At 43.6% G+C, this 11,098-nt stretch overlaps 1 long non-coding RNA gene across 1 annotated transcript; it reads right to left on the bottom strand.

Annotated features, from left to right (window-relative positions):
• Positions 1 to 7,899: 7,899 nt before the first annotated feature.
• LOC135398549 (uncharacterized) lies at positions 7,900 to 10,571 on the bottom strand. Its single transcript, XR_010424114.1, has 3 exons — positions 10,484 to 10,571; positions 9,080 to 9,186; positions 7,900 to 8,024 (listed from the first exon to the last, which is right to left on the bottom strand). It is a non-coding gene; the product is annotated as an uncharacterized LOC135398549 (long non-coding RNA).
• Positions 10,572 to 11,098: the final 527 nt, after the last annotated feature.

The raw sequence follows: 11,098 nt of genomic DNA, 5'->3' as shown, positions 1-11,098 counted from the left end.
TGAATTCCCATTTTTAGAATAGCTTGGCAGCGCCCATTCCATTCCTTCAATTCCGGAAATAATAAACAAGGTAATATTAATGAAACGTGTAAGTAGTCTGATGCTTGCCAGCCGAGCAGTGCAGGGGTAGGTGACGTCATCCGGAACAAAAATGCACAAATGGCAATGCGCAGAAGGTTTCTAAACATCAAAACGACACCAATGCACCTGCAATTGTGCTAAGTAAACTTTCTGGGATATTTATTGCCAAATATTGAATAAAAACACTAGCTGTCTTGCTGGTCACGGCCACGGGTGTCACACATTCTTGTGCACAACGATTAGCTGCTGCAATTAAGTATCCGACAACCGACTTCACTGCGCTGTCATAATCATGGCCAGAACGTGTTGCGAAGGGGCATTGCTTCAGCCGTAGACCATTGTTGAGCTCGGCAGCCGGGCTCGTGGCACTGGACAACTGTGGTGTGCATGATCGTGGTGCCTGAGCCCCACTTTCACAGTGTCACCCAGGCCATTTCATTCCCATTCAATTCCGGCGAAAAAGCAGAATGATTATATTCCCACTCCAGTAATAATTTCGTCGTTGCCATTCCATTCCCAATCCATTCCGGGCTCTATAAAGGAGGGATTATTCCGGAATCATTCCTACTCCGGAGTGGCAACTCCGCAACCATGCCCAACACGGCACGCGTAACAACGGAGAAAATCAAAGGTCTGCGCTTTGAACGCAGTGGATGAAACTGCACCAGAACACGTCACAAAGAGAGAGACAGACAATACAACCGCCCCACTCCTCTTAGTTTTGAATGGATTTCGCATCCGCCATATTCGCCACAGCTTGAACCGAGTGATTTTCATCTGTATGGACTACTCAAAGGGATTCTCGGAGGAATGAAGTTCAACACGGGCGATTACTTGAAAGCAACCATAATATTTTGTCTCCCCCGAGGCATCCACGCACTTGTCAAAGGCGTTGTCGTACATGCCACGGACGTGCAGGGGGTCACGTTGAGAAACGTTTAAGATACCGCAAATATCATGCTAATAACAAATTATGAGCAGCGTAGTCAGTCGCGTGCCAACGAAGTGGAACTGACCCCCCCCCCCCCCTCATAAAAAAAAAAAAAAGTCGAGAACGCTACGAAGCAGGATCATAGAGGCAGCCATAAAACATAACACAGTTTCTCTTGGCTTTCAAACCAGTGAACCTGTTTTCGTAAATGAACACCTCTGCCCTTAAAATAAGGCACTGCTTCGACAAAATATCCAGATCAAGCGCGAAAAAGGTTTGCTTGGGTTTTCGAGGGGAAAATTTTCATAAGGAAATCTGAAAACTCGCGCGTGTTTCACATGACGTGCGGTGACAATCTGGACGGGATAGGGTAAGCAAATGCCGTACTAGTTAGCTTTATTCTACATTTATCATTAGCAATGTCATTTACCATGGTCTCTAGTTGATCAAGTTTGTGACAACAAAATATCGTCCCATATCATTGCAACGTTCGAAACATACGAAAAAAATGCTGATTTATTAGTTTCTTTTATATCAAAACACTGAGTTGATTCCGATATTATTGCTATTACTGGAACATGGCTGAAGAAATATGAAACCGCTACCAACACGGGACACGCTGGGTGTTTCACGAAGCTGTATAATTCGCAAAAAGGCGGCGCTGTCGAGAAGCTTTCTTTTCAGTGAGCATTCCTGAGACATCGGCCAAGAATTGAACAGTGAGCGGTTCATTTGCATACGCTCCCTTATTAAATAAAACTCCTAGCTTTTAAATTTTACTGACGCTTACGGAATCTCTGTTTTATCTATTGAACTTATTGAACGCCCCTCGAAGCAGGGGATAACGTATGTACACTCTTAAAACGGTAGCTTCTCACGTTACCTCTGAAAACGGATAACTCCTGCTGTAGAGGTTATATAAAGGGTAACGAGCTTAGACGAAACTCGGTGGCCAGAGCTTAGAGTAAGCGTCATGGTCACCCGCAGGAGCTACACGATCACAATGCGCTCGATGTAACCCGTAAACAAACTGTTACTCGCAAACAGGTACCGCTTATGACAGCGGAATACTTTCTGATTTCTGCCGCGAGCCGAGTAGTCACATCCTATTTCGTAAATCTTTGTACAAACTTTAGCGCGCACAGTGCAGAGAAAGAGCAGATTTGAGAATCAATTTCAGCGTATTGTCTGCATACTTTCGATCTCGACAGCCGACGACATATTAAGCGACGTTGTGCGATGCCGTGTCAATGCTCGGTTACGCTAGTTAGAGGTCATCCTATACTCTTTACCTTTAGAGGTAAAAAAAGCATATATTTTACCTCTATCAGAAGTGACCGTTTTACGCGTGTACCAAACAGCGCAGGACTTCGTGGAGTCCTGCGCTCTCTGGTACAGTATTAATCCCCTCCTTCGAGTTAACATAGACGTCCCAGCCAGTAAACCATAGACGTCCCAGATGTCCATGGAATATTGGAAAATTGATACTTTAATATCCCTGGAACCTTCTCAGAGAGCCTAAGGATAACCGTGGGATGTTCGGGGGACTACGCCTTTACCCCAAAACTGATGTCCCAGGAACACCCTTGGAACGCCAATGATAGGATTTGGGACAAAAATAGGACATTGCTAAACCATGCATATTTTTATTTAACAGCACGACAAATTTTAACCCTGAGACTTTGTTTATATGTTGCACTACGGTATCCAGTGGGATGCCACACATTCTGATGAGATATACTCCTACGTTAGCATTAGAAGCCCCATTTCGAAGAGAAGCCGGCGTTGTAGCGGGGTGACCGAGGGGTCCGTGTACAGCGCAGCACGTGACGGAGAATAGCGAATCAGGCTGCGCTCTGCAAGCTGATTCGCTGTTCTCCGCCACGTGGAAGCGCGGAGCGACGGCAGCTGGAGCTTGAGCCGTCGTCACACTCTTAAAAATTAACTTCACCGCATAGCATTGCACGCTCCTAGCCAACTATAACACTTATGCTGTTCATAATTGTCACAAAAAAGGCGTGCGCCTCCCGTTTTCAACAAATCAGGGAAGATAACGATATCATTCGAGATCATAGTCGGCTAGGTGCGTGCTATGCGGTGAAGTTCATTTTGAAGAGTGCAGTTGTAGTGATGGGCGATAGTCATCGAAACACTATCGATAGTATTATCGATGGTTGAGACGACTACACACTTGACTATCGATAGTTTTGCGAAAAACTATCGATAGGTTGAGCTATCGATATAAGCTGGATTCTGTCCAAACTAGCTTGCTGCAAAAATGTAGTAGAAGTGGTGGTGGTGGTGGTAGTGAACGGGATCGCCGTTGCCGGCATCACAAAGGTGGACGACGTCGCGACTGACGCTCTGGCCCTAACAAAAATGTAGAAGTCACTGCTGTCAGTTGTATTATCAACCCAATCAAATACATTTATTTTTAGTTGCACAGTATCGATATTTTTGAAATAGTTTCGTACCGTTAGCATGAAAAACCGATTACATAAAACAGAGTTACTGTTCCGAAAAACATACCGGAAGCTCTGTCCTGCTTAAACCAACAAAGCAGAAAAAGATATTCCATGAATTGGTTCGCGCTATGCGTATGGTAATCAGAGCAGTCGCATACGATGTTAAACGATCGGTAGTTTATGGTACTGTCATGGTAATACGGATTTGTGACAATTACGGACAACTAATTCGTGCTGAGAAATGCCACTTTATAGCAGTGTAGATGTATAATACCCCGATATTTCATATTTCATGAACTTAATAATTTATTTCCCATGATCACATTTCTTTTCCGGTCCCCACTCTTTTTTTTTCCCGAGAGGCAACAACCAATCAAGATCAACCAACCAACCAATCTGCTGTCGTCTGTTGATACATCTCCCACAGTTTCGCTTCCTTCCCGCTGTGCAGACACTTTTTTCCTCTCGCCTACCACACATCACGAAGTTGCATTAACCATTCAGGCATTAAAACCTTTGAGCTCAACAGGTTACGATGAGATAACGTCGTGCTTCCTGAAGCGATTCTCTAATTATTTATCTGAACCGTTGTCAGAAATATTTAACGCTTGTTTTCTTCAGGGGTTTTTTCCACGAGAACTCAAACTTGCAAAAGTCATACCCATACATAAGAAGGGCGCTAGGTCAGATGTTGGAAACTTCAGGCCTATTTCCTTCTTACCTTCACTAAGCAAGCTGCTTGAAAAGCTAATTCTGGTTAGGCTTGAACGTTTCTTTGAAGATAACAACCATTTTAGCGATTGTCAATTCGGATTCCGTAAAAAGAAGTCCACTACTCTTGCACTTGTCCACGCTACCGAAAAGATTCGTACTAATATTGAAGCCAAATTACTAACTATGGGGATCTTTGTGGGTCTCACCAAAGCCTTCGACCTGATCAACCACAGCATTCTACTCACTAAACTGGAAAGATATGGTATCAGAGGTGTTTCATTATCACTCTTGCAAAATTACTTGGAGGGCCGTGAGCAGTTTGTTTTCAACTGTGGCTCATCATCATTCCCCCGCCCGTTGACCACTGGAGTCCCACAAGGTTCTCTTTTGGGTCCCTTCTTATTCCTAGTATACATCAACGATCTTCCAGACTTCCTCTCCTCTACCTGTTTTCTTTACGCAGATGATGCAAATATTTTTGTCGAGGATACTCACTTGCCCAACCTATTTCGTAAGGCATCGTTTGTTCTACAAAAATTACACATGTGGCTAACATCGAATAAGTTGCTGGCCAATACACAGAAAACGACGTATGTTGTATTCCACCCTGTCCAAAGAATTCTTGATTTTTCTGGCATGCAACTTTCCCTCGGAAGTCTTATTATTGCCCGTGCAACGACGGCTAGGTTCTTGGGTGTTATACTCCACGAACATCTAAACTGGCAGGCGCACATTAGTCACGTTCAAAATAAAATCACGTCAGGTCTGTATGCTCTAGCTAAGCTCAGGTCCTTTGTCCCTATCAACACTTTGCTCATTGTTTATTACGCGCTGTTCCATTCACACCTTTCCTACGGCCTGGAGGTATACGGTCTTACGTATTGCAGCAACTTACAGCCTTTGCTGGTGGCTCAGAAAAGGGCGCTCCGTATTATACTCAATTTACGTCCTCGAGAATCCGTAAGGTTTGCTTTTCCACTTCTTGGTGTCCTTAACATTTTCGACCTTTTGAAGTACAAAGTGTCTCTGATCATGCACGATCTCTTTCACACACCTGCTAGCAGGCACCAGATTCCCGTACAAAATCCTGCTCGGCCTTACCCGCTTAGGCACGACACCAATACACTGCATTTTCCCACGCCTCGAACTAATTATGGCTCACTATCATTAGCATGTTTTGGCAGCCAGACCTGGAATAATCTGCCCCGAAACTTGCGCACAATTACCAACTCCACCGCTTTTAAGCGCAGTATTAAATACTACTTCCGCTCATCTCAATAGATCGCAACATGTTATTGCCATTTTTCCTGTCTTTGTCTTCCCTCACTCTCCCCATCGACTCGGATGTGTTAATGCATTTTTGTTTTTTATGTATCCTAGTTTCCAAACTGTACTCATGACAGTGCTCCTCGCCCAGTGTGTTTCCTTGAATTGTGTTCCTGCCTGGACTGCATCACAGGGCTTGCCCTCGCAGTCCTGTTTATTATTGTATGTTGTTTTTCGTTGTTTGTGAGCAATAAAAGAAAGAAAGAAAGAGAGAAACGAGATCGCCAATCTGCATGCGAAAAACGAAAATTCAGAAGGTTTTCTTGCCGATGGAAATATGTTCAACTTTTATATTGCGAGTGACTAAAATATTGATAGTTCGTATGAGCGAAACGTGAATTCAGACGGTTTCGTTTTTAAACGAAACATGAGTAATTTTTCAATTCATGGCGAACAAAGTATTGAGAGTTTGGAGGAGAAAAACGCGAATTCAGAGAGTTTAGTTTTCAAAAGAAACCTGCTCAAATTTAAAATTTGGAGTGAGCGAACTATTGATAGTCTGCAGGAGCGAAACGCGAATTCGGAAGGTTTCACTTTCAAAAGAAACACGCTGAAATTATAAATTCGGAGTGAATAAACTATGGATAGTTTGCAGGAGCGAAACTCGAATTCAGAAAGTTTCGTTTTCAAAAGAAACCTGCTCAAATTTAAAATTTGGAGTGACCGAACTATTGATAGTCTGCAGGAGCGAAACGCGAATTAAGAAGGTTTCACTTTCAAAAGAAACACGCTGAAATTATAAATTCGGAGTGAATAAACTATGGATAGTTTGCATGCCAGCGAAACGCGAATTCAGACGGTTTCGTTTTTAAAAGAAACGAGTAATTTTTCAATTCGTAGTGAACAAAGTATTGACAGTTTGCAGGAGCGAAACGCGAATTCAGAAGGTTTCGTCTTCAAAAGAAACACTCTAAAATTTTGATTATTTTAGTGAACAAACTATTGGTAGTTTGCAGGAGCGAAACACAAATAATTTCGCAGAAAGTTTTGTTTTCAAAAGAAACACGCTAAATGTTAAAATCGGAGTGAATAAAGTATTCATAGTTTGCAGGAGAGAAACGCGAATTCAGAAGGTGTGCTGAATTGGCTTGGCTCCCGCGACGTGAAGCTCGGTGAAGTTCACCATCTATTTGTCACGATACTATCGATAATCAGAAAAACTCTCGCGACACTATTGAGATTCCGGTTCACTCGATAGTTGGACAATCGAAAAACTATCGATAGTATCGAATGTTTCGGTAGTATCGCCTGTAATGACTTGCGGCCTGTGAGAACACCTACACAAGGGTAGACATGCTTACAGTGGCTGCATTAAGGGAGGACGACAGGATTCCTGGTATTTAGCGGCTTAGAGGCAGCATGAGACAGAGACAGTAGGACACAGGAAAGATTTTACTCTTTTGTAACTGGCGAGGTGCGAGTGTGAAGGAGAGCTAGATGTGACGCCGCAGGGCCCTGTATAGAGACCAAGTCTGGGACTGCACACAGGAAGCTAAGTACTTCTAACACGAGGCCAGGGACTCCGTCGTTGAAAAATTCCGGGGCAGCGCACCGGGAGCTGGGACCAGCTGTTGATGTGACAATGCACTAGCCCAAGCGTCGGAAGCAAATCCCTCGTGAAGATTTGCAGCCGTCTTCAGTAACGATGTGGTGGTGGTGATGGCGAGAGGGCTTGCCGTTGTCGGCCTGACAGAGGTGGGCAAGCAGTAGCGATGTTCTGTTGCCAGCCAGACTGCCGTCGCTGTCGAATCTCGTCTGCCTCCTTTCTCTCGCGCACCCTGTTCACGACCCAGGCGTATTTTTCCTCAAAATCTACTTTTACCATGACAATCGCCCACCACTAGTCAGTTGCGCCTCGTCTCTTAACGTCTTCAGACGTGTCTCGTACGTTCGCCGAGAGTTTCGCGAGCGGCTGAGTTTGTGTATCATGTCGTGTGGCGTATGTCATATGTGTCGTGTCTGTATGTGGTGTGGTGTGGTCTAGGTATGCGTTCTGTATGAGAAACAATTAGAAGTAAGACGAATGTCTAATGCTAACACATTGTCATCGCATTAATGATTAAGATGCTTTTGTCACTCTACATTATGGCTATAGGTTTGTGGCAGTACAAGATTTATCACAATACAGCAACACTGTGTGACCAGCATAAATGCCGCACCCCACTCGCCTCACTTGGGCACCTGGCAAAACGCACACTAACCTCTATTTGCGAGCTGGATGAAACATGCTCGTATGCTGCAATACAAATTGCTACACGCACGTTCGTTAAGTGTAGTGGGGCGTAAAACGTTTGTAACGGTGACAAGGATGCGTCTTCGTAATTCCCATTCATCTGCATCGACTCAAAGTGTACCCAGCAACATTTCTGACATTCCTTCCTGTTAAATACTGTGTTTTTAATTCAGGTTATCGTCTCTATTATGTCCAGTAGGTCTCTCCTGGAACTCCCCTGGATATCCCTGGGATCTTCAGGCTGTTCCCTATCGTTGCTTCAGGTTACTTCAGGCTGTTCCCCGAAACGTTTGATGGTGATCGCAATGCAAAACAGAACAAAACATGAGGACACTTGTCAGGACAGGGTGACGGCGGCCCACTCCAGAAAGCTTAGATTAGACAGCTGCTGAAAACATCAACAAAAGGAAGAATAAAGGAGACCCAATCTGCCCAACTTGCCCCATTCGTTTTCCTATTCTCTCTGATTTGTCCTTCATCTTTTTGTCATTTTTCTGCGGTCTTGATCTCCCGAATTCGCTTTTCTCTCCTTCTTATTTTCTTTTTTTAGATCTTGACTCGCTCTAAGAAATGGCTTTGTTCTTTCTTTTCCCTCTTTCTGCCAGTACTAGAGTAGCCTGTCCGGATCGCCTGAGAACGAACATCCCCATTTTTCCTTTCCTATTCTAACCTAATCGGTAGCTCAGAAGAAGAGTGTGACACAGCGTGAGTGTTTAGAATGATGGCGTTTTTCGGCACTCGGGCGTCAACAACTGATTTCACCTGTTAAGAAAATAATGCTCCAAGTAAACTAGGATGTACGCCAGATAGATGTGACAGACAATGCACGTCAAAATAAAATTATTTTCCCAAAAGATGTTATTAATTCCTTGTTACTCAGAGTCTGCAACGGCGTTACTAGCTCATATTTTACTATAGGACCTATAATACTAGCGATTGTATGGGAAATAGGTTTGGTGAAAATCAATGGTTTGAGCTGTCATACGGCTGTATTAGGTGTTAAGGAAGCTCCTATAGGAACGCAACCCTAATCAAACGCAGCAGGTGCAATTGTAATACTGTAAACGTATTTTTATTCGCGATGTATTAATTTTCATGAAACGCGCATTCAGTCGTTTGCGAAATTTTTCGCAAGTACTTAATTTCGCGATCCATTGGCTGTTTCCTTTCGCGGGATAAACGTCAAGCTGTGTTCTCGAGTACAATTTTTTTGCAGTTTTTTAGCGCTCGCGAAATTCGCTAAAATTAATACATCGCGAACAAAAATACGTTTAAAGTATTTGGAAGGATGGACATACACTTGCCGGCATGCTGACCGCTATGTTGTACCTTTAGTTTGCAGACATGCAGTGTGTACGAATTTCTTTCCTTTTCATCTCGTTTCTTTTCTTTGTTGTTTACGAAGGATGTTTGTGGTATCTGCATGATAATCTTTCCTGAAACACGTTGTAGTTGAGGAAACATTACAGAAGTGTCAGAATCTTTCCTCAACGTCTCGTAGCAAGGATATTAAGGCGTAGCTCTTTGCAGCAAAATGGATTGCCGGAGAGCCAAAACACACTATGCGGAACGAAGTGGTTGTGTGCTTCAAGGTGTAAATTACATATCCTGCTTATAATTCAATATGTGACAGAATGAGAAAGCTTTTATGCGCTAATTTTTCTAAAGAGAAATTCAGATTTTTGAAACAACGTTGTACCGGGGTAGTTTCTACATCTTTTGTATGTCGTAACCGTAATCATCAGCATTCTACCCTGCTGATCCGACTTAACGATACGGTCTCCGTACAGATGATGCAGAACATAGCATGCGTGCGAAAACGTTACTCGTTGTGTTCTGCGCCAGTGACTGGAGTTGTTGTCAGGGCCATTTCTTTGATTATTGCTTCGTATTACGGCTTTAACGGTGTGCAGTGGATGACCACAAGCATGTTTATCGGGCTCCGTCCCGAAAGAGGTTTCGTCTGGATTATAGTAATCCTGCGGAGGCTGTGCGCCTGATATTGCTCTATCGGTGAGCGGAAAGTAGCAGCATGTATCTCAAACCTTGTAGCCAACTAGGCTTAGCATAATTCCCGCTTTGAAGTGGAGTGCTTCGTTCCATTAGAGGGCGTACAAAATGCACCATAATCCGTAAATGCACGTCGAGATTACTAAATATAACTATATATCTGCATCTGTCGTTCCCAAAATCTCGCCGGTGACGTTAACAAATGCGCAGTGGCAGAGTAATCGAATGCCAGCTTCATCATTAATGATAAGTCCCGGACTAAATATTAGATGCCTATGGTCCATGCGCGAGCCAGTCGTCCAGCTGACCTATGCCGTTTCGTTTCTCTCATAACAGTAACTCCGCTCACATAAAGGAACACCGTAGCGCGCTTGAATCCACCCATGCGCGACGAATGGCGACCAAAGAGGTCACCATCCATGGGTCAATGGATCAATCTCCAGTTTGCGTGGTGCGGCGGTGGCAGACGGAAATGGGGGACTGATTTTTTTCCAGCTTGCTTTCAACGAAAATCTAAGAAATATCACTTTTCAGAGCTAATGATATAAGAAATGGTAACAGCGGTACATGAAAGATGGTGAACACGTAATTTGTGTATATCGTTTGCGATAATCCTAATTTTCGCTGTATCGGGCAACTCAGGACAAAGTTGTGCAATGCACGTTCGGAAGGCTTCAGGAGCACTTATGGTAGCTCCAACTACCAAGTTGCATGGTGACTCACCAGCAAAAGAAAAGTTCCGCATCTTCACCTGATAGTGCACGAGCCGAACTGCAAATGTCATTTCAACGTGCCCCGTTGTCAAACTGCCACGCAATCCACCACCTGTAAATAAATTTTCACTACTCGTAAATATGAAAAGATCTCACAGCAGGCGGTACGCGAGCAAATGACAGCCTGCAAGGTTTTGAAAGAGCATGTACTATATACATTTGCAGCTGGGTTCGACGAATGGGTCCACTCTGAACAAACCCACACGATTTTTTTTGGTCCGAGCACGAGCAAAACGCCCAATAAAACGCATGCATAGACACACCAAAGGTAAATGATATTTGAATTCGCCTGGATCGTAGAAATAGCTGACAGTCTCTATTACTATTACAAACGCTAATAAACAAACCTTCAGTACACAATAGTGCTTCTAAATCATTGATGTTAGATTCAATCAATATAGACTGAAACAGTCTAGAATATACAGGGTGTCTCGTGTAACGTGTTAATAAATTTTATTTGAGGAGAGCAATAAAAGAAAAGCGACCGCTACTTTTCTGCTACTTGAGTTACAAACAGGTGCTACACCAAAAGTATCACCTGTTTATAACTCAAGTAGCAGAAAAG

The sequence above is a fragment of the Ornithodoros turicata genome, chromosome 1 (genome assembly GCF_037126465.1).
Source record: "Ornithodoros turicata isolate Travis chromosome 1, ASM3712646v1, whole genome shotgun sequence".
In the NCBI taxonomy this organism is placed as follows: Eukaryota; Metazoa; Arthropoda; class Arachnida; order Ixodida; family Argasidae; genus Ornithodoros; species Ornithodoros turicata.
Note: the sequence above shows the minus strand (reverse complement) of the source record. Positions and strands in the feature narration are given on the sequence as shown.